General features: G+C 38.6%; 1 protein-coding gene across 3 annotated transcripts in view; it reads right to left on the bottom strand.

Moving 5' to 3' along the window:
- LOC126871920 (hemicentin-1-like) overlaps positions 1 to 23,662 on the bottom strand; it is a 104,444-nt gene that overhangs the window by 14,547 nt on the left and 66,235 nt on the right. The window contains exon 1 of one of the 3 annotated variants that reach the window (XM_050631283.1): positions 385 to 1,370. The exons of the other annotated variants lie outside the window; for them this stretch is intronic. The gene's annotated coding sequence lies outside the window, so the exon portion shown is untranslated. Of the gene's footprint in view, positions 1 to 384; positions 1,371 to 23,662 lie in introns of those variants that run through there. 3 annotated transcript variants of the gene reach the window in all.

The raw sequence follows: 23,662 nt of genomic DNA on the forward strand, positions 1-23,662 counted from the left end.
GAACACACCAGTTACCCTAAACGTTCTGCTTCATCTTCAAAGAAATACCTGCAGTTCGAATCTATCTTCTCGCAGCATATGGTTGTGTAACGCGGCTACATACATTTTCTTCCTAATTCAACTTGTAGGTAGTAAACGGCGCCGTATCTGCAGATTCAGGCTACTACAACGAGAATCCTGAATCCCGTATATTTTCTTACCGCAACCGCGAATTTCCAGTTTTAGTCAGTCACTGACCGAGAGCCGAGTTACTGCAAATTGGCCGGAGCTCGGGACCGAGGCGCAGGTCGGGGCAACAAAAGTTCGTACAAGCACACGTACGATCAGCGGCGGCCGTAAGTGGGTGTACAAGCCGAGACGGGGCCAATTAATCGGTCTACTTACCGATTTATGTCCCTGGTCCTGGGAGCCGCCGCGGCGTCGCGATTTTATTGGCTTTCATAGCCACCTCATCAATCGTCCCGCCACCTGGCCACCACCCGCCTCTTGACCGTTCGCGCACCAACCTCGTTATCCTTTCCCTCGTCGTCCTTACATACAACGTCTACTCGGGAAATTGGCCTCCCTTGCTGGCCCCGGAGATTAATCACGCGCGACCCTATCGATTTACTGCATGAATGTCCACCGTTTTTTCGTCCTCGTTGCTCCTGACTCGCGGAATCGAACGAAACGTTCGACGAGCAAGAAACAGCCAAGGAAATGGAAGACGTCGAGTACCGTAGGTGCGGGCGAACTCTTTTCGTGAGAATGGCACAGTTTGTTGGCTTTGTTGTAGCCTCGCGATATAAAGGAACTGAGAACGTTCGATCGCTTCGAACTCTTGAAACGTTAGAAACTAAGCTTAAGATTCATCAAAAAATTCGTAAGAATATTTCCGTACTTTAATTACTTGTTTCAGCTAATAAACTAATATTCCGTGAATATTTCCGATTCCGTCGATAGTGTTGTTAGCATTTAACCCTTTTAAGTGCGAACTCGGTGAATAGCTGGGCTCGTCCGTGTGACCTGGCAGAAATTGTTTAAATCCTTTGTCACGACGTTCTAGAAACGTGACACGAGTTCTCGGCTCGTGGAACAATTGAGAAACAGGAAATGACTTGTAATTATAGATATACCTCAATCACATTTACATGTATGTATAATAGACGAAGGAAAATATGTTAATGTGATTAAACAAGCAAATATGCTCCAAATTATGTCGTGTTTGGTTTTGTTTTAATAAAATAATAGTTACATTAGTAGCATCGGTAGCTTCTTAAATAAAGCAAGCTTCGTCTTCTTCGAGTTATGGCTGTTAATAGAAATTCACGAGAAAACAGAATTTAACGAACGAGGTTTCGTTAATAAATACAGGAAACTCGAAAAGAAAAACGTACGAAAGAGATCAGATGTATTTTACGTTTAACGTATTAATTGATTAGAGAAAGCGTTTTAAAAGCGTAGAGAAACCTGAAATTTGATTACGGAATTATTACCATAATGTAAGCATAAAAGTAAAATGAGTTCCAAATGTTGATGGAACATTCATGCAACTAAGCTATTGATTAAGAGGACACGGCGTATTTCCATTACAGCACAAAACGCATTTCAACTCGTAATTTAAATATATCCATTATACGTATTAATTAAGCATCAAACGAATATGAAAATTATTGGAGAACCATAATTTTACTGAATTAATGTTTAAATGTACCCGATTCTATATCTGTTTAAAAATTCTATCGCGAAATGGTACGATTTTATCGTTAAGCATCGAAACAAAAGTTTTTAAACCAATAATAACTATTTAGCAAAAATATACATTCAGAATATAAAATAGAATAGAATTCTGTAAAATAGATATTTATATTCATCGAACTGTTTTTATATAATGGATCACAATACTATCTCCATATTATTTTGCAATCTTAATTCTAATACATCATTTTCTCGTGGCATCTGTGCGTCTCGAATAAGCATGAAAATAGTCGGAAATAGTCGAGACATCTGTACTTTATTTATGTATATGTATTTTCCATAATTTGCATCTTATGAATCTTAAATGCGCAACTCGCTCGTATTACTTTTTTCAGTGCATCGCTCACTCTTTCGTCCAGTATCCAAAGAGAATTATTCAAAAGTTCGTTCTAACAGAAAATTCAGTGTCACGCTTCATCGAGCACATATTACACGACGTATTTCACAGCCATAGGCACTAAATATCTAACAACGAGACTGCTTTAGCGCAAGCAAGAATTTAGCTTCAAGTATTTAACACATTTCAAAGAGAAGTCGTATACACATGTATAATCTATACGTACATGCATGTATATACGTATGTACGTATTAATATATATTTTTTAATACATATATATCTGGAAAACTGTGAGTTTGCTACACTTTGCACCATATATCACCGTTGCAACTTTCGAGAACTAATTTTTCGATCGAGGTGTTACACGCCCACCTACTCGTTGTCCCGGTAACTTGCCTAATATTTTATTTGCCTTCATTATTCGCTAATTATACTCGTTTTAAATATTTTTCAAACGTACATATAGTATTATCTCGGAATATCCAAATATTTAGCGATTATTCTAACAAGCTCGTGAACATTAGTCTTTGAAACGGCACGTTACCGCGTCGCTGCTAAATTACTAGAGGCGTTTATTTATCGCGAGCTATCTCATACATTTATGAATTATAGCTTGTTACATTTATCCGTCGAATCACTATTTAACAAACACAGCAAACTACAATATCATCCGCAGGCAACATAGAACACAAGATATCCAATTATTAGATCCAATCTAATCCTCGTCCGAACAAAACAAACACCTGTTAGCAACGCTACCGACGTAATATTGTCTCCACAAATACGGAACATCGTCAAATGCTAAATAATTCGTAATACGTTCGCCCAATACAAACAAATCGATAATCCAAGCCACAGATGCTTGGAAACAATTAGCAAGTACTTTAATTAACGCTAAGCGTAACGTTTAAAACCAACGTACGTATACAACAAATCATATAAATAGATGTGTATATATAACATACATAATCCAAGGAATTCAAGCAGAGTAGATTTAGACCTTTACATTCCGCGCTCTTCGTTTCAAAAAGTTTCATTGCAAAAGCTTCCTGATCGATCGATGATATTCACCGACGCGAAACAATACTTTGAGCTATGTTATTACGTGATCGTGTGACGATAATGAAATCACTTGATGCAAACAGGAAGTCAGCATTCTCTCAGGTCACACGAACTACTCGGACCTATAGTCTCAGTCTTCCATGTCGTAAACTCACGACGCGCTATACGAGCAATCCGCGAGTACGGGAACTGATCTCTCCATTGACCCGCAACATCGTCTTAATCCCTCGGCTATCACAGTGATCGGGATGTTCAAAGTCCTAGGAGGACTGATCGAGTCGGAGTTGCCCAGCGATTCGCTGATCATGTTTCCATCTGTTTCTCGTAATTTATGGTAAGCCGATGTAATAAGCGTCGAGTGCTCAAATTCGTAGAGATTGCGTAACGATATTAACGGCAGTCTTACAGTACATCGTGCGTTATTTAAAAAACTATAATTACAATTGTAATACATTTCATCAGTTTTCTTAAACCGACTACAATTTGGTCGTTAGGTTACAGTTGCTCGGAAACGAATAAACAAAGTTGCTCGTCAACTACCTTTCCTGGTATTATCTTTCTCGTGTCTTCTTCGACGCATCAGCTTTGTCTCGCCCTTACTCTTAAGTGTCTCGTAAAAAGTCTAGAAGCATCTCTGAAAGTGTACGAACTCGTGCGTATCTTCCATATCGTTGCACCACGACGTCAACGTTTTTCTAATTTTGCCATATCTCTCTGTCCTTCCTATAGGCCTTCTACCAACGATACGCTATACAAAAGCGTAACCGGTGCAAGGAACTTCCATCGTTCGAGCAAACCGGATAAATGCGGCACTGAGTTATCGGTGCAAGAGGTGCCTACGCGCAAACAACGGTCGGACCGGACGTTTACGGATTCGACACGCGTATTTGGGCGGATATCAACGTTTACTCGAAGCAGTTGGATAGATCCGCTCTTAGAGCGCATCACGTATCTGACTACACCACCGATTCTCGGATAATTATTCAAAGCAAACGCGACCTCGTGTCGCGGGTCGGTAATGCATCGTATTAGCCGCTTCCTTCTATGTACAAGTCCATACGCGCGGATTTCAACAGACGTAATCTGTCGCGAAACACCACGCTGCGCAGATGCTTCGACGGATCTGCGATCTTATTCGATGGGAATGCAAATCGGCCTGATCGGATTCCGCGAAAACTTCGGACGGAGTTACGTACTCGGTTATCGACGATAATGCTTATTAAGAAACGAAATGTGACGCGACATTAACAGAGAACGATGATTTCTCTTTCCGTGGTGTCTGACGACGCGATAGCGTGATCGCGCTATTGCGAGACAGCGCCAACGCGTATCATCGAGCAAAGTATTCCGAGAGGTTTCGAAGAGGAAAATAAATCGAAGATTTGCTTCTGAGAAGATCGATCATAAAAGTGTATCAAGTATACGAATATAGTACATATGCGCGCACTTAACTTTTAAGCCAATTGCGTCAGGAAGAAAAATAATAGATGTGCTCTTACGTCATATAATTGCTTGTCGCTGTATCTAGTTGGGAAAGAAATTGTTTATTCGAAATAATATTGTATGTATAATTTTATGGCAATTATAATAAAAAAATCTACGTATAATTTTTAAATAATATCATACGTATATGAATGCTGTCAGATTAAAAAATTCCGATTCTAGCTAAAGCTTGCACGTACGTAGAACGCATTTAAATTTATACGAACGAGAAATTTTTTCTGTGAGAATTCATTTTGGACAGATGAAATCAGACTGCAACGTTCCCGCCTAGTTTTCGTCTTTTGAATATAATTCTACGAAGATACGAGATGGAATCTTTGAATACATGATACGTTTATGGTAGACAAAATAATAAGACATTTAAAAGGCAACATTCTATTTTTTTATGAATTATTAAATTCGCAATTTAATTGCGGCTATTTCACTTCAAGATGAAAATTAACGAATCAATATTTCGATTGGAATTTTTCATACTAGCGAACATTGAAAAATCTGTGTCCTGGGACATAAAATACAACATAAAAATGCATCAAATAGCATTTTGTAATTTGTATGTTTGTTAATAAAAGTACATTTCACGATGTTCATTACGTAAGGAAGATGCGAAGAAAACGATGTACAAAATACCTGTAAGCCACTATCGAATAATTTTTTAATTTCATTTCACGATCATTAATAAGTAAACGAATATCTTATCTATTAAGGAGATGAGCTCAGTATGAACATTATCAAACGATTACATCATGAATAATGTGAACAATCTCTATGCGTACATACTCCCTTTATGCATATACAGGGTGGTTGGTAACTAGTGGTACAAGCGGAAAGGGGGTGATTCTACGCGAAAAAAGAAGTCGAAAATATAGAATAAAAAATTTTTTTTTAATTTTTCCATCGAGACAACGATCTACAGTGAGATCCGTTATAACGAGACGCGATAAAGTGCACGCGTACCGAGCGAAAATTCAAAGTCGATTTTCTCGAAAAGAAAGCCTCGAAAGAAAAATTTGTATTCTATATTTTCGACTTCTTTTTTCGCGTAGAATCACCTCCTTTTGGCTTGTACCACCAGTTACCAACCACCCTCTGTAAATGACAGCGTATCAAATTTTCTACAACATTGAAATATTACATTTAAAACAATTCCTTTTCAAACGGCCGACACCACGTTCACATTTTACGTATAATAGTTAGCCGCAGAATTTCCTGAATATCCTATCACACAGTATGCGAAGCCATTCGCATAAAAACACGTCACGAGAAGCACACAGTATCGAATCACGTCCCAAGAACAACAACAACTTGCCGCACCGGTCCGATAACGAGCAGTTGCCAGGCTATCGCGAATTCGTGAGAATCCCGTAAACACGTCCGCGTTTCCAACGGAATTCTCGTCAACTGCAAGGGACGCACGCGTTCTTGCGACTGTTATCGTGCGCCCATTTAAACGCGCGATGACGCGACGCGATGCTCGTTCCGAGGAGAAACGCTTGTGTAAACAGCGCCATTCCTGCAAACACGGTAACAATCCTTTCCCAATAGTCCCCAACGACACCCAGGAAAACAACGTCGACTCGGCAAACACGCGTTCTGGTCGACGATGATGCTGGTTACACGAGGTTGTCACGCGTTAACGCAGCTACGCGAGAAAAGAACAAACGTGGATCGAAGCCTATTAAGAAGCGCGTATGTTGCACGATTTTTCTTTCACGCGAAAGCGTTGATATAATTGAGAATTTTATTTGCATAAGCAGAAGAAACAATGGGCTTGGTGCAAACGGAAAAACTAGCCGCTAGGTCGTTTCACAGAGTAAACCACCCGTTTTGATAAACCGTTAAGACAGTTTTAAAGAGATAGTCGGGGATATTCTAAAATGAAATATAATTGACGAAACTATACTTGATAAACGTAAACAGCAAAATTTAATAAAACCGACGAGAATGTTATAATCTAAGTGATCCAACTATGAGACGTTTACGGAATCAGACCTTTGTATCAATCTCGTAGAATGGAGCAAAGCAGTCTCATTTAAGGTAGTAGGTACTTTCGTTCTGAGAGATACTTGTACGGCTTATGTTGCCCTTTATCACAGACAGGAGTTTCACATAAGAAAAGCAAAATGTTTGAAGAACTTTACCGGTTAAATTTTCCTGCGAAGGAATACGCTCGCTATTTTCTACGTAATCTACGTTATATAAATGGATTGCGTTTGGAAATACGAACGAAAATTCTAGTTGAAAGAACGGCTGCATTTTTACTAACGTCTTACGAGTGTGGATCATTGAGAGTGGAACTGCGTTTCAGTTAAATACTCGTATCACTAGAAGTAAAATAAAAATGAAAGAATTTAATCCGACATAGATGTAAAAAATACGGATTAAATACTTCTTCAGAAACTATATCGTCCACAACTTTCATCGGAATCGGCAATTTCTTTGTGAATATTTCGGAAACTACGCCCAAGCGACGCACACACGTATTCAGGGAAAACTTGCTCAGAACGAGGATCTTGACATATTTCGAGGTAATCAAACTCAGCGAGCTGTGCCCTGATGTAAAAGATAGTGCAAGTTCCTTCCAACTTACACCTCTTCCAAAACATATCCACGATGTAGGAAAACACGCGCTATACAAATTTACATAGGTATATTTATCATCCATTCGCGAAACTCGAGCAATTTGTCAGCAATTTGTCTCGTACAGCTTGCGCGCCATCCATCAAAAAACATTTCAGCCGATCGTTGATCCAAAAGAAAAGTCAAACAACGATAAGACAGAGGAGTGGGCATTTCGAATCGCGGAGAAATTTCAGGGTGATTTCCATCGTGAAAGCGTAAAAGCGGTCGACGTTCCAAAGTAGAAACCGGTGCGGTGAAGTGCGCGAGCGAATAACCGCGACAGCCGAGATCCTTCCGTGACGAAAAACGAACGAATAAACTTTAAGGCTTTTAGGTTACAAAGGAGGATTGTAAAAAGCGGGAAACAAGGAGTGGGGGAGAAAAATAGACCGGACCATTTCGACGTATGACACATTTTTCTCGATGCTGGCGTAGAGCTTCACCCGTTGCAATTGGATTTTACGCCGCATCAAGCGCGCCAGTTCTCTCTCGCGTTACACGCCGCCATTATACGCGGCCTGCATACACCGTTTCCAACTTTCGATCCAAAGACTTACCGCTCGCCTTTATAGAGTATCGCCATACACAATTTCGTATTACCCTCTTACCGTCTCGCCAATTTTACTTTCTTCCACTTTTGACCTCTGCGCTTCTCGGTCCACGGAAAGTATAGTCCTCGAAAAAACAAACGTAAAACGTTGATGGGAGGAAAATACGACGAACCATTGTGCTGCTCGTAGTTTGTACTGCAAAATTTTTATCGATCTGCTTCGCTCGTGATACCGTTAACGGACCAGTTTATACAAATGTTTCAATCGTATCTTGAATCAAGTTACGAGGCTCGATTATGTTTGGAACAATTGGAATAAAATTCGATCGTTCGTCAGAATTTCCTGATTGTTCTCCAAAAGAATTTCTTTGTGCTTAGAAACGATGTACCGGACTACGGACAGTTGGCAAATTTGGATGACATAGCGTAGAATCGAACGAAAGGAGTCACGTTCGGCGAAGGGGTGTAACCGATCGTGTTCGCTCTCGCGATGCGCGATCGAGGTAGATAAATTGATCGCGATTTATTCCTTCCAATTTTTCAACGTATTTACGCATAACTGGCATGTGTATGCGCATGTACGTGCGTAGAGATAGCGATATCGTCACAATGCAGAACAGTTTGACGACGTATGAAGCGATTTACAGTGAAGTAGCGACGTAACTTAACTTTCTCGACGTACATGTAACTGGAATACTGCTGAAAATACGCCGTTTAAGCATTTTTAGTACCTCGTATTCTCCCTTCCATCGTACGTTGCGCCTTTGAAAGGGGTGTCGAGGCCCAGCGCTATACGAGGGTGTGCGTCGAGATGGTAGAACGTACAGCCCTTGTAAACTATTCGAGAGGGTGCGAGTTAAGTCGCGAGGACCGTTAAATTGATCGTCGCATGACCGTTTCGAAATTTCCAGATTTACGACAGGGTCTCGGCTATCGAGTCAAGGAAAAGTGCTGCTAAGAAGTTAAAAATACATGATATTGCAAATCCATTAAATAACTCGTGTACCCCTCACCGTATGACCTGATCGAAGTCTGACTGTTGATACGCGAATGGTCGTAACGCTAAAATCTTATTTCTAAAAAATAGCGATTTTTTGTTATCGTGGTATAAACCTGGGTCAACAGAATCTTCGGTATATTGCGTTATAACACTCGGCACATAGTAATATTTAACACGGTGACTGCTGCACTTTATTAATTTAATATCTTATTTATCCGTAGTGCGAAAATTTAGGGCAGCGTAATTTTTAATAACTGCAATCTACGGTAATAATACACGAGACGATATTAATTACGACTTCAAATTTTAAAATGTTGCATTTAATTAATTTCAAGTAAATAACGTGGAAACGATTTCTGCCGAGATAATTGGAATTCTTTGCACGTGAATAGCGTAGCGGCTGCTTTAAGGAACTATAACGCGCTATGTACTTCGATATTAGAAAATTTATCATCAGTCACATTGACAGAAATTTTAACATTGTGTATTAAACTATCGTAATTAAATAACGGCAATAACACACAGACATATTAAAATTATTATTACATGTGCTTGTTATATCAACCTAATACCATGTTCTCTGTAGTTTAAGTTTTACAATTTATTCATAGAATACAAAAATTATACAGAGAATCATGTTATATTCAAGTTTCATAATTACATATAGCAATGCACAAAAGGTGCTATACCTTACATTTCGCAACTTATTCGTCGAATAATTGAAGTGGAAGAAATCAACGTTGTCAAATATCAAACACATAGAACTTTTTCATCATGTTCGAAGATAGCTCACTTTCGTTAGCCTCGTTACAAATAGTCCAAGTTAGGAATCTTTGTAGTTGCACAAGGCACTCGTCGACGAAGAATGGGCTTTATATCAGTCTAATAGAATAGACAAATGAGGCGTAAACGGAAGGCGATCGCCCTGCTTCTTGCAAACGTTCCTATATATTATCTCTGGATGCGTTTACGATTGAGTTTACCGTAGTAATGTCCACAACCAAAATCGAAGGGGTTGAGATAAGGGATGAACGCGCAGGGTTGTTCCTGGACAAACAACGCGTGACCAAAGGCGGCAGGATGGTATACAATGCACAGTGAGGTGTACGGGTTAAGAGTAAATGAGAAGCAAACAACGTCTAAATACTTGGCTTGTTTGTCGATAACGATGACAAGAGTAGGATATATGTAGTATCGGGGAGAAGGGCCTAAAAAACGTCGAGCTAACTACAGACAATGTCACGAAAGCCGAGGCGCTGTCGGCTCCATCAATGCATTACCGGGTCCTTCAAATAAATAGCTTCGCCGAAAAGACCTACGTGACCCTGGCTACGAGCGTCTGCAGAACACGTGTGCGGTGGGCCTAGCAAAAGACAATAGAATGCTACAACGGCCAGAGAGTCAGTCGAGAAGCAGAGTGCGAGTTGAGCGGATACGGAGTGTGAGTCGGCGTGCGACGATATTGTAGTCGGTCCTTTTGTTATTGAATATCACTTATTAAAATACATTAAACTTTGAACTCTACCATCATCACTTGTCCTTACTCTAAGAATCCATCAGTTACTACATATATTTTTCCGATAGAGAAGATAATAGCGATAATATATGCACTGACAAATTTGGGAAACAGCATACAATTGCCAAGCTATTATTTTATTTCTGTCGCGTCAAGTTCACAAGGCAAAGATGATTGTTCCAGATTGTTCCATGCGGAGGAACAAAAACGCGAGGATTTTCGTGGCTGATTTACGACGCTCGCTTTTGCGGCCGAGATATTATCTCGGAGAACGGGACTTTAGTAGCTTGGACGATTCTCTTCGATATTCGTAGCAGTACGTGCTTTTAACTTCCCACGTCCACCGTAGTCGCGATAACCGTAGAGCGCGTTAAAAACGCGGTTATTTCCGAAGGCTGATTTAGCAAATGGTAACAGTCCGACTGATCGAGGGACACCCGGAGGAATTGCCGCGTCCTTTTCCTAGGTAAGCGACGCTTCAGCGAGCGAGCACGGAGATCGACCACTTTCTCGCGTTTAGCGAAAACCGATCAGCGTGCGTATTCGCGACACTTTTGTTTCGTGAACGTAGAATCGATATCGTTGAAATATTCGGAACGATGTTACTACAGTTTCGACCGTAGCCTCGAATAATTAACGTCTTCTCCACCAGACGCTGAGTAAGAATAGTTTGTTCTGTCAGCGTCGGGAAAGCACAGTCTCGTACAACTCCTTTGCAACGACGAACACCTTCTCCACGAAACGTGGAGCAAAGAACCGTTTCAATCTCTCGGCATTCGGAGAGAGCAGTCCCAGCTGCAATTCCCGACTCGTCGACATCTACAAGCATTCGTGGAGAAAGAATCGTTCCATCAGTCGAATCGATCGGTTCACGGTCTTTCCATCTGCATTTCCCCAGTCGTCAACATCTACCAACTTCCGTGGAGACAGGCTCGTTCCATCGGTAGAATCGATCAGTTGACAGCTCTGTGCGAATTCTTCGACTGTAAGCGATATGTCCAAGCATTCGTGAAGTATCGTTTTAATTAATGTTGATCATCGATGAACAGTCTCGCGCGGTTCTTTCAATCGCAAGCAGCATCGACAAGCGATAGCGCATTGTTATCTATTCGTCGTGATCATTCGTGCGTCGCATGGCAGCAACTGCAGACAATTCGGAAGCTTCTCGTCGTTGACTGTTCATTGTGCTTTCAATCGGTATCCCTCGTGAACCAATTACTCGAGGTTAATTCGATGGGTAACAAGTACAGTGCAGCGTCATCGATATTCTTGTATAGGAACTACAGTTTCTGTAGTTCTTTTCCTAGAAACAATATTCTTTCAAACTGCGATACCAGCACTGTATTTTTGTTTGATTTGAACAGCTGAATATTTTGCTCGTCTTCTTGTTACGTTTCAAAAATATCGATTGCCATAAACTAAATGTTCCGTCACGCGTCCTGACTAATGTTCTTGCTATAAATCGATACAAAACGCTCGTGTATATCTAAGAGAATCATGAAAAGAATCGACAAGAACGTCAGTTTCTAGTAAAAAATGTTTACAGTTAGTTTTCTGGATACGTCAATAAAATTTTCACAATATGTAATTTGTTACGTTGAACGCGTATTTCAATTTTAAACTACCACGTATTTTTCGCACGTGCAATCTTTATATATTGTACGATTATGAAAATTATTTTTCAAACATCGTTGCATAATCTTCATAGTACGCGCTTCGCAATCCGATTGTAAATAATTACGTGTATCTCACATATTCGTCTTTTGACATTTTTTACATAAATATACTAGATAAAATAGAAAGTGAATTATTAATGTAACTCGTCTGGTAATCCTACATAATCTTACTATGTACAACATGCAAGCTCTATCCATCTGTATATTAGATTTTTCATCCAAATATGTCAATCTCCTAACTTTTACAATGGGTCACTCGTTAATAGACAATATTATCGGGTAACATGTCCAATTAAACGATTAAACATTTCTGGTAAACAACAGAATCGCCTCGTTGCGTTGATTCCTCTATTAATTAATTTCACATCGATGTAGTCGAATAGGCCATTGCCAGAACTCTACTTGCTCCGGTTCCAGTGAAATTACGCCTAAGTGAATAACGGTATCGCGTTTGTCGACGATAAACCAACCTGCATCTAGCTAAAGCCGTGAAAGATGATATAAGGGGCTCAAATTGTCAATTTGAACCGTACGGTCCCCTTATTCCGGGACATTACACATTGCACGTATTCGCGCTCGTTTGCCTAATACAATAGCCATACTACTTACGATACGTGAAACCATGTTTGGCCGTGCATATGTTCCTCGCATCGTATCGCATCGTAAGGCGCACCGATGCTCGAGTATACTACTGGAATATGCGCTCGTTCGTAGGACTGGATAACAAACGGCGGAGACAGTGTGGTAAATGGAAAATGCAGAAGGGAAAAGAGTCGAGGGACGGAAAAAGAGAGCATCGAGACGCGGAGATAGAAAATGTTTCGTCTTGACCGTCTATAACGACGAAATGTTGCATTTTCAAATCTTTGCTTTCGGCAAACATTGTTACTACATTTGTGGATAAAGTAAAAAATAACGAGAAATACGTTAAATTTATTTAGGCGATAAACTTATCGATAGAATCGATAAAAGGTATAATTTAATCTAAAATTAAATGTTCATTTAATCTATTAGGCTCCTTTGTCGTCCGTTTTATTTGAGGTCTCTAATTAGTTTTTTCTTTTTTTAAATAAAGTCGGCAAAAGTGATACGATTTTTTTTAGTAGAGTTGTTTCGTAGTTGTATATCGATATGTATCTTTTTAAATACGCGTAATGCGCGTACACGAACGTGAATTCTTCTTAATAGAAGAATTTTAGTAGATCTTGAAACCCGAGTACGAAGGAATCGAATCGCGACGTTAAATCGTTGCGGTGTACCGATACAAAGAGGCTGTGTGATGAAGAAAGGAAAATTAAGAACTGGTGGCGACTAAGATAAAGGGACAGGACGGAGGATAGAAAAAAGGGGAGGTAGGGGAAAGCATAAGGGAGAATAAACAGAGGTGGAAAGATAATATAGGAATACTGTAAAAAAAAGACGAGCAAGAATAAGCGAGAAACAAGAGACGAGGAGGTAAAGGGAGGAAAAATACGATACAAAAATGACTAGAAAAATATTGTAATAGATAAAATAAAAGAAAATAGGGAGAGGCAAAGAAAGAAATATGACGAGAGGAGGAGGAAGAAACAGTGGAAGAGAAAAATATGAAACGAATAAAAGAAAAATGAAAAGACCTCGAGAGTCAAAAATATTTGTGCGAAACGAGGAAAAGCAACGGAGATAACAAGAGGAAGGATAGTGATAAAATATAGGAATTATACGAGAAAGAGAAAGAAATCTGATAGGGCAACGATAAAAATAAGGAATAAATGCGAAACAAAGAGTGGAACGGGTTTGCGATATAACTTAGGATAAGGAAGTTATTTGTGAAGATAAGGGAGTAGTTCTAGAAACAAAAGTATAGGATACGTGTAGAAAATAAGATGCTCGCTAACAAGGGAGGAGCCACTTTTATGCGGTGTCTTTCAAGTAGAAAACGATGAGCGCACAACGGTGAAAATAATCCCTTTTGATCGATTTTATTTGAATCGCAAATATTTACAGCAGCAAATATCGAATTAATTAAATTTACCATATTTGAATCGTTCTAGTTTTTCACACATTCCTTGTATTTTCAATAATCGATACAATTGTAAAATCCCGAACGATACAAAGAAATTTTTATAAAAGTCACAATGTATTAAAATTACGAATATTATACATTATACATTATACATTATATACGTTAAAATATAAAGATAAATGCATCTTTGATATTTCAAAAACTATCGAAATATAAAGTTACTTTTCCTATATTTCTGCGCCAACGAGAGCTTGTTTTTTCAACCAATTCATTACAGAAACCCAACAAAAATTCGATGAAAAATAAGAAATACGTTTACGACAAAGGCAGCTGGATAGGGAACGCGAAAGGAATTTCCTCGGTTCGATTCTCTTGCCAAAATGAACGTTTCGCTTTCATAGAGGCCAGCGTGACGTAGAAGCACACGGTAGATCATTGTTTCGAAGATCTCGCGGTCCCTGTAGTTTGACCAGCCGTTCATCGACGAGAATCACGCTCGTTCATCACGATTGATGCCGGCCATGTTTCTTCGCGAACGTTCGAGGCCAGGAAACGTATAAAAGTCAGAACGTTATAGGAAATAGCAAGTCGATGGCTAGGCGGCTGACCTACAGAATGAATCCGGATCCGAGGGATAAAAAGGAGAAAGGGATTCCTGCTTCCTTCCAATCAACCGTTTCCTTTATATCGCGCTTTTACTTTATTTTTCTCTCTCGTTACGTTTAATCTTTATTATATTCGTTAAGCAACCATTTTTGTTTCATAATCGTTACTTTACCCTATTTGTTCTGTAATTCTAACTCTACGTAATTGTACTTTTCGTAATTTTACATTTTTCGAGACAGATGTAAAAAGAAGAGCTTCTGTAAGGTATTTTATAAAACTTGTAGGGAATCATAGTCATAAGCGCGATGAATCGAAAATAACCGAGAATCAACCATTAGACAGTGACGTAAACGTTTGATATTGAAAGTATAAATAACCGAATGGTTTCTAAAGAAATATGATACATAAATAAAATAAGTAATAACAATAGTACAGTGTTTGTTCGTCGATACGGGATTAATACGCACGAATACGACAGGCAATTACTATACGAGTATCTACTAAATATTGACTAATATTCAATAAGACGATAGTACGTATGTATATTGAACGAAGCAAAGAAAATGATGTTTGTAGTGATACGTAGGATATATTATAAATGTTGATTCATGCTACGTATATTCTGTAGTATCGTGCTGAGAAGCGAGGAGGAAGGGGATGAGTATTCCTTTGCGAAAATTATCTTGGAATTTTGGAAAGTTAGTAAACGCCAAAGGTAAAGGATTAAGAGGTTTTAGCAGAAACTGAGCAAATGCGGTGTGTAACCGCTTAAGAATCGCGCTTTATGATATTGTAATACTTGTACGTTGTAATACGTATATATCGTAATACTGCCGTTTAATAAAGCAATTTCAGTTTACCGATGTGCGGAATCCAGCCGCAAGATTCTAAATTCTTGAATCATTCGGTATAGTAAATATTTCTCGTGATTGTAGTTGGAGTAGACTGCAATTTAGTACAATTAAATAGATGTAGATTGTAACCGTGCGATACCTTTAGCGGAGAATATTACAACCAGACTTCCCTATAGGTATACCAGCCGTTCAAATAAAATTAATAGAAATAACGGACTTAAAAAAATACATAAGACATAGTAACAGTTATTGTAGATTATTGGAGCAGATTATTTCCGAATAACATCACGAAAATGCATTGTAACGTTATCAAATGAACTAAACCTTCGTCGTACGATTGACGAATCAATATCGATATATATTTCGTTGCAATATACATAGCGACGATGTAAGATTTAATAAATTCAAGTCAGTCGCGATACAATTTCAAACAGCTTGGCCGATAGAGCAGAGACCGATCGTCAATCGTCTTTACGAAATTGTTAAAAAATCCAATTTTCACGTAACTTGAGGAAAAAGCTTCGGGCGATCTGTTCTATTGCTCGCAGACCGCATCAGTGATCGATAACTCGAAAGAATACGATCTCTGCGTAATTATTTCAAGAAGCTGGCGGATTCAGTCACGCGTCGCGTCGATGCATCCAGTCACGCGATTGATATCGACAGCGTTTTTACCGAACGTTGACTCCGAGTGAAACGCGGCAAGATCCGGGCGTCAGAAGCGTACCAATGAATCCGGCTTCGGGAGGATAAAACGCAAGGAAGGTGCTTCCCCCTTCCAACCCTCTCCCATCCATCCCCCATATTCTACTCCTTTCGCCCCTCGCGCTCTGTTTCTTCCCTTTGAAAGGAACGCTTTCTTTGACGTTCTTCTTCTTGGATTTCTTCGTGCTCCGGAGACAATCGTAGGCCACGGACAATCGCGCGGACCAATCAGTCGCGTATTGAGTCCTGAGCCTCCCCTTTTCGTGCTGGTTCACACGGGCAAGAAAGAACAGGGGAAACGAACGGATCATGGCTGCGGATAAGGAGCGTACAAACCGAAAGAAGAAGAAGAAGAAGAAGAAGAAGAGGAAAAACGTAAGAAAGGACGAGGAAAAGGATGAAGGTACCGTGAACGGTGATTCTCGTGCGGTAACCTGAAATCAGTTTTATCAGGTCACGGCTGACGCGCTCCGTTGGCAATCTCGTGCTTTCCATCGGTCGCCAAGACCAGGCCACGGTTTTAACGATAAACGGCTTAAGCGAGAAACTGAGCTACTGAGGAAGGGCTAATAAAGGGAGCAGGATTCTGCGGAATGTATAAATAATGCTCGTGAGAAAGGATTCTCGATTAAGGGTTAGATAGAGATGACGATTACGGTGGATTCCTGGCATTGTTAAGCTACACCGACTTTTCGTGTAAGCCGTAAACGGATCTTCTGTTCGATCGATTGCCACGATTGGATCTCGGTATCGAGAATGCAGTTTAAACTAAAGCGTAGCGTGTTTCGGGATACGCGTGAGCAGCAGGTATCCAAGTTTGTCGCATAGTTTCATATGCTTTGGACGCGATATACCGTGTAGAATATTTTAAGCAGACGGAACCGATAAATTTATAATATACGGATTAAAGGTAAGTTAGCTAATCGCGCTAGTTATTTCTATCGATATTTAAAATAGATTCGAATAGAGGTATTTTAATTTCTTTCGTTTAATAAAATACAACGCGAATTGAATATATCGATATACGAATACGTTTGGATTAAACCATCGTATGGTCTGTTAATGAGATCGCTTAAATTATCATAAAACTGCTCTATGTAACCATGCTTTGTATTTACGGACATAAGGATAGACTAAAAACAAGGAATCCACAATGTACACTTCATCGTTAAATTCGCGTCGCTCGTAAATTTATCGCAACAACGGAGCAACATTTCCATCGTTAATCCTGGACATTAATGTCTTTGAAATTGGTATTCGTGCTTTCGTTTCTCTTGTTTCTCCTTTTTACGCTTTCTCGTCATTTACCATCTTTTGTCTTTAACGATAAATCTTGCTGTATATTTGTCCAACGGCAACGCCCACGCATTTGCTTGTACAGTTTCTATTCTTATTACAATTGCCTCTTTCCTCCACCACTTGCTATTCAAACATTTTTCCTTTTGTTATACCATCCTACTTTTCTTAATTGATTTAAACTATTTTTTATTCGTTGTCGAAACTACATGACAACACTACCATTTTACCCGTCTAGAGGCAATTCGATAAAGATTCTTACAAATTTATTACCAGGTCATCTTGCATAATAAATTATCACGCAATAACGTCATATAATTACAAAATTATATAGTAACAAAATTAACTATTCAATAACTAATAATTCAATTGATCTCGAACATTCTACATATGTAATGCACGTACCTACAAACGTTGTATAAAATTTAACGCCTTTTTTCCACCTCACCGTACATTTTCCACGTCCATCTTCGCATAACTTCGCAGAACTCCACTTTTCTGACATAACAGATTTACTACTGGGTAATAAAATTTCGCATTTATCGCCAGCAGTACTGCGCGTCTCTAAAATCTAAAATACCGAACTCCTTTCTGCGAAATATCCGAAATATCATTCCCCGTGTTGGATCGCTTCGAAAGGAAACATGCAATACTCGAAAGATTTAACAACCGCTAAGCAAGCATCGTTCGAAAGACGGAATTCGCTGGTTAAAACGAGAGCAAAAGACATTACCGGCGGGAATCGCGTGGAATGTATAAATAATACGCTTAGGGCGATGCCCCACGATTAAGAACCACGACCACGTTAATTAACCTTACGACATACATATATACATTGACGAATACATGGCAGTCAGTCTTAATGTCGTAAATCCGCGAACATTTTTCATGGTTACCGACCCCATACATCATGCCTTCGTTGTTCATGACACCTCCTTTGCAAACGAGTCATTAGCGGACTGCGGATTTTCATGTATTTATGGGAAATTTCAAGGTGCACAGATATACCATAGATACGCGCACGTATTATGCAAGAATATATTAAGTATTCAAAGTACGATAGTCGTTGTAATATTTAGTAGGTAGAGCAATTTTCTACCTAGATTCTACTTTTTCCAATTATGTTTAGAAAAATATGATCTCTTATTATTGTAGTACTCGGATCGATTTTGAAAGGACTCGATTTAATCGTAATAACGACTTGATAAATGAAGAGGAAGAAATTAATAATGGCAGTAACGAGAGAAAAAAGACTTCCGTATAAGCTACGACGCGACGTCAAGGCGACTTGCATTTGACGACTGCCTGAAAACGACTAAACGATGGCGAACGATACACGACGCTAAACGTAAACGACTGATGATCGACAAATGAGTTTCTTTTTATTCTTTGCCGTTATCAATGCCAAGAAGCGATGTACGCAACGTCTGTGATAATAGGAAATAATCCACGTTAAGTCTATCGAAAATCTTAATTTCATTAACTCTATTCGACTGTCTCGCGTGGACTACCGGGTGAAGCTCGATCCTCCAAATTATTTCACGGTGATACCCTACGTTAACGAGATCATATAAATTGGTCGTGTCACAAATAGCGTCACTCTAAAGTAGAGGATAATGTACTTAATAGTTGACTAACAGATCGTTTCTTAATTTAAGCGTATTAGAATAACCATACGTATGTAGATATTACTGGCGTTTATTTCAAGGGTGTAGCCATCAAAAAAGATGAAAGTCAGGAAATCAACAAAGATAGATCTATCATATATTTTTTACACGATTTTCAAGTAAAGTTGTAATTTTTACGCTGTTCAAAATTGAAAGAACTTGACAAATGCGCCACAAATGGTTCTTATGCCGGTAATCTAGAGATTTCTGTCGAAGAACGATACTGAGAAACAATAAGTAAATTAGATAACGATAATTTCAAAGTGAAAAATCTAAAATATTAAGTTAAGAAAAGCAAGACTACTGCCATTTGTAGCGACATATTTAATATTTTATAAATATTTTATGAATTAATTTTCATATTGTATTAATAATAGTCATACGTAATTTACACTTTGATGGATTTATGGACAATAGCTTAACAATAATAAATTAGTGTTTGTTATTAAGAGCATTAAACATAATTATAAACACACTCGGCGGTAGAGAATGATAATTCATTTTAATTGTAAATATATACCTGGTGTTTATTGCTTAAAATTGTTCCAACAGAGCTGTTGAATTTTTCATGTATTCCCATTCAAATATAGTATTTACGAGCAAACAAGCACACTGGTAGCGCGAATTGCATGTATAATTTCCGCAAACATTTTGACTTTGACATCGCAGTAATAAATTAACGTAAGTGAAAATTAAAGTCAGTCAGATGGTCGAATACTTGAAAAGAAACGTTCGGAAGAGATGACACGATAAACAGGAACAAAGCGCAAGCGTACAAAAGAATTGACGTTGCTCGATACGTACATTCCAGTCTTAAATCGAATTTAGTTCCTAAACGAAATGCACAGTGGAAAGAACAAAGCGACGACAAAAATTTAGCGAATAAATTAAATATAGCGCGAGAAGAAATTCCTTTCTAAATTTATTCGTGTCGAACGACAAATAACAACGTTTTCTGCTATTTGCTTTGTTGCTATCCGTCGATTCTAAGAACACGTGTATAGAGAAAAGGAAAACAAAAAATCCTTGCTTCCATTCCATGCGAACTTTTCAATAATTGTTGTAGTATCGATCAAAAGGGTTCGCGATCGAAGGTGATTTTTGGATGTATTTACCAGCAATTGGTATGTGTGTGTACATGTGCAAAGATAGCGACGTTATCGCGATACTTGAACGATTTCGCGACGTGTGAAGCGATTTAACTTGACTTCTCCGGCGTATTTATAATTAGGATTCTGTTGAAAATCCGCCGTTTAAGCATCTAACAATTTCATTCGAAATCTTTTCAACATTTTTCGGCAACCGAAGGCTCTGCGATAATAATTAAAAAGACTACATCGAAAGGAATCGAAACGTAAAATTTTGGAGACACTGCGCTGTGAATTGTAATTTTATGGAAACCGTATGGAAACTACCCTGTCGGGCGATTTCACGATGACGAAACGATAGGAAGCTGAAAGAGAAACACCGTGAAGCGTGTCAGAGATGGAACAGTCAGAGACCGAAGACCGATCCACGAACAGCGATCTCGATATCTAAGATCGCTTTTCCGATAGTTCGGACACTGAAATATAACTGACCTATAAAAAAGATAAAGGAGAAACGTGCCGTCCACGAGTCTACTCACCGCGATCGTTTAACAATCCTATCTTCCGAAATTCATCTTCCCTAAAAACTCTGCGGCCAAGCTTCAACTGGTTTTAGCGACAGCTCGGAGTTTCTGGAAAATTGACTTAAACGACTTGGACGCGTATAGATAGCGTTAAGTTGTAAGAACAAAGGAAAAAGAACGAACAAATTTGACAAAGTGAGGAGACACAGTGACGATATTACATTGATTTCAATAATATTTCGTACAATGCGATTTGCATATATTAAAAGTGTACTTATTTTGAGAAATATTACATACCTCTTTTCTATTTCAGAACTATCATAACAATTTTTTAATATACGATTTCTCAAGGTTTCTCTGTCTTTGAAAGATTTTACACCATTTTGCTAAAAAGACACTAAACAAAAGACAGTTGCGTAAAATAATATATAATATGAAAGTGACATAACGTACCGCAGTTTGTCAGGTTTTATGAGAATTATTTACAATAAAATGTGCTATAAAGGAAATATACATGTGGCCGTATGTATCTTGTCAAAATACATTGAAACGCGATTTTGAGATTGATATTTGGTATTATTAACAGAGATATGTATCGATTCGATGAATTATTTTGAAAAATACTACTCAATTACCAACTGCATATTTCGTACATGAAAGCCTGCTCGTAACAAATAACTTTTACATGTTTTAATTTTCGACTTTATTCGTTGCCTTTATCCAGACATTCGCCATGGACTTTATATAATAACATCACCAATTTTATAACAAACTGTACACAATGTGTACGTGTACAATATACAAATAAATAATACCTAAGCGATGAAAAGCTTGACACATTATAGCTACGAAAAATATTGAAACAACAGAGACAAGTAAAAACCTTCGAACGTATTAATATAAATAAAACGTTACTCTGCATTATTTTAAAATGAATAATTTTCCAAGGAAACGAGAAAAAGAAACGTGTCTTCCTGATATTTCAGAGAAATAGAGAATAGAACAGAGAAATATTTACTTCAACAGTTTTTTAATGTTACATTCGCAAATACGAAAAAGTTCTTCGTTAAAATAACAGATTAAAATAGTAGAAATACCATGTTCATGAGTTTATAAGCATACGACAATGAACTTTTCGCGACTACCTTCGCACGCACCTGTAAAATTCGATGATAGCGTCGCGCGTAAGATTTCAGACAGATGCAGGAATACACCGCTGTATTCTCATTCTCTGAAAATCAGATCGTTGAACGTTCCTCGCGGATACGGAAATATCCAAATATCGCGCGTGCATCACTAACGAGAACAAGGCTGGCTGAAATGCTTCTCGACGAAAGGAACCATGGAATTCCGAGTCTGCGGTAGACGAAAATAAAAAAGTACAATACGTACGGTGGTGCGTAAACGAAAGCGCGATACACTCGTACGAAAAGCCGAGGACCACGAGGAAAGATGGTAGGCAGAAAATCCTTCGATCGGTATACGTCCTCCTATCCTAGGATTATTCTATCGACATTCTAAACGCTAACTAATCGTTAACGCGTCTAGCTTAAGTTCTTGCTCGACTTTATCGAAAGCGGCCAGTACATGATCGCCGTTTCCCGCGACAGCAATTGTTGAGATTAATAAGGGATTTCGATACGACGAACGGAATCAAGGAATTACATTGGTCACGAGAAAATAGTACCTACGTGGATAGAGTACAGGCCGCGCTGGGATTGCAGCGGAAGCTGCGAACTGATAGTTTGCCACGAGACGGATTGGATCCTTCGAACGAAAGGAAACGGATTGGATTTGAAGCAAAGGCGTCGAAGTTAAGTCTGGCTTTCGGTTGCTTCTTGTAAAAGTAGAATAAACAGAAACTAAATTAAGAACGAGGAGAACCGTGTTTCGCGGTTTGTTGCGGTTTCGGCCAAGAGTAAGGAGAAACCGCGACGTTCTCGATGCGTTTCATTTCTCTGATCCTGTTTCCCAAGTAATCTCTTTCAACGGCTGCTTACTCGCAGTGTAAATTTCATTGACGCTAGAAAATCACTCGGGGAAATCTCGTTGATAGAAGTTCGATTCGACCGCGTTTAATCACGTTCGTAGCCGTAACAGTATCATGTCGTTCGAAAAATATTTTGGTACAGAATTTCTGTAACACGACGAGAGAGTAACAATGTCTTATCGTATACAGTATGTTTCGTAAAGCAATTCGTAGAAATGAATTTTCCTAAAATATGCTAAAAATACGTTATAAGGTAACTAATCGATTGAAATTCTGGAAATAATATTTATCGCGGATCGATCTTTTATTTCAAGGTTTTATAACCAAAGTTTCGCCTATTCGTCTTCCAATGTAATTTATCTTCGCTGTAACTCGTTTAATTGGTTGCAGATATGAAATTACGCACATCTTTCATATCCCCGAAATTGCATGGTAGATCGCAGATGATAAGAGATCGTAATTTATGAATTAAATTAGATTTTACAAATAAAGATATCTACATATGTACATCCTGTCTCCATTTAAGATTGATCCATAGATAAGTTAAATTATATCTTTGGACTTTACGTGTCTCTTCTACTTTCAACTATTTTATGTTAAAATATTCCGTTCTGGTTAGATGATAACGTTAAAAAATGCACTTACACCTTCTTCCTACGATCTTCGAATAGGAACATATTAAAAATACGTTATTCGTATGAAACCTTGCACTTTTCAAAATCAGAGTCGAGCTAACAGCTCTTAAATCGAGAATACACATAAGCGTGTAGCTTTTTTTCTTTCTGCAGGGTTTTTCAATAAAATTTTCATTCTGAACAAAAAGCAAATCAAACATTCCATTTTAAACACGTTTTAATCCTTTTCGTTGCAATATCCAAAGGTATCTCTCGTATTTTACAGCAGCGCGGCATCAGTACGAGCTACAAG

The sequence above is a fragment of the Bombus huntii genome, chromosome 12 (assembly GCF_024542735.1).
Source record: "Bombus huntii isolate Logan2020A chromosome 12, iyBomHunt1.1, whole genome shotgun sequence".
Lineage (NCBI taxonomy): Eukaryota > Metazoa > Arthropoda > Insecta > Hymenoptera > Apidae > Bombus > Bombus huntii.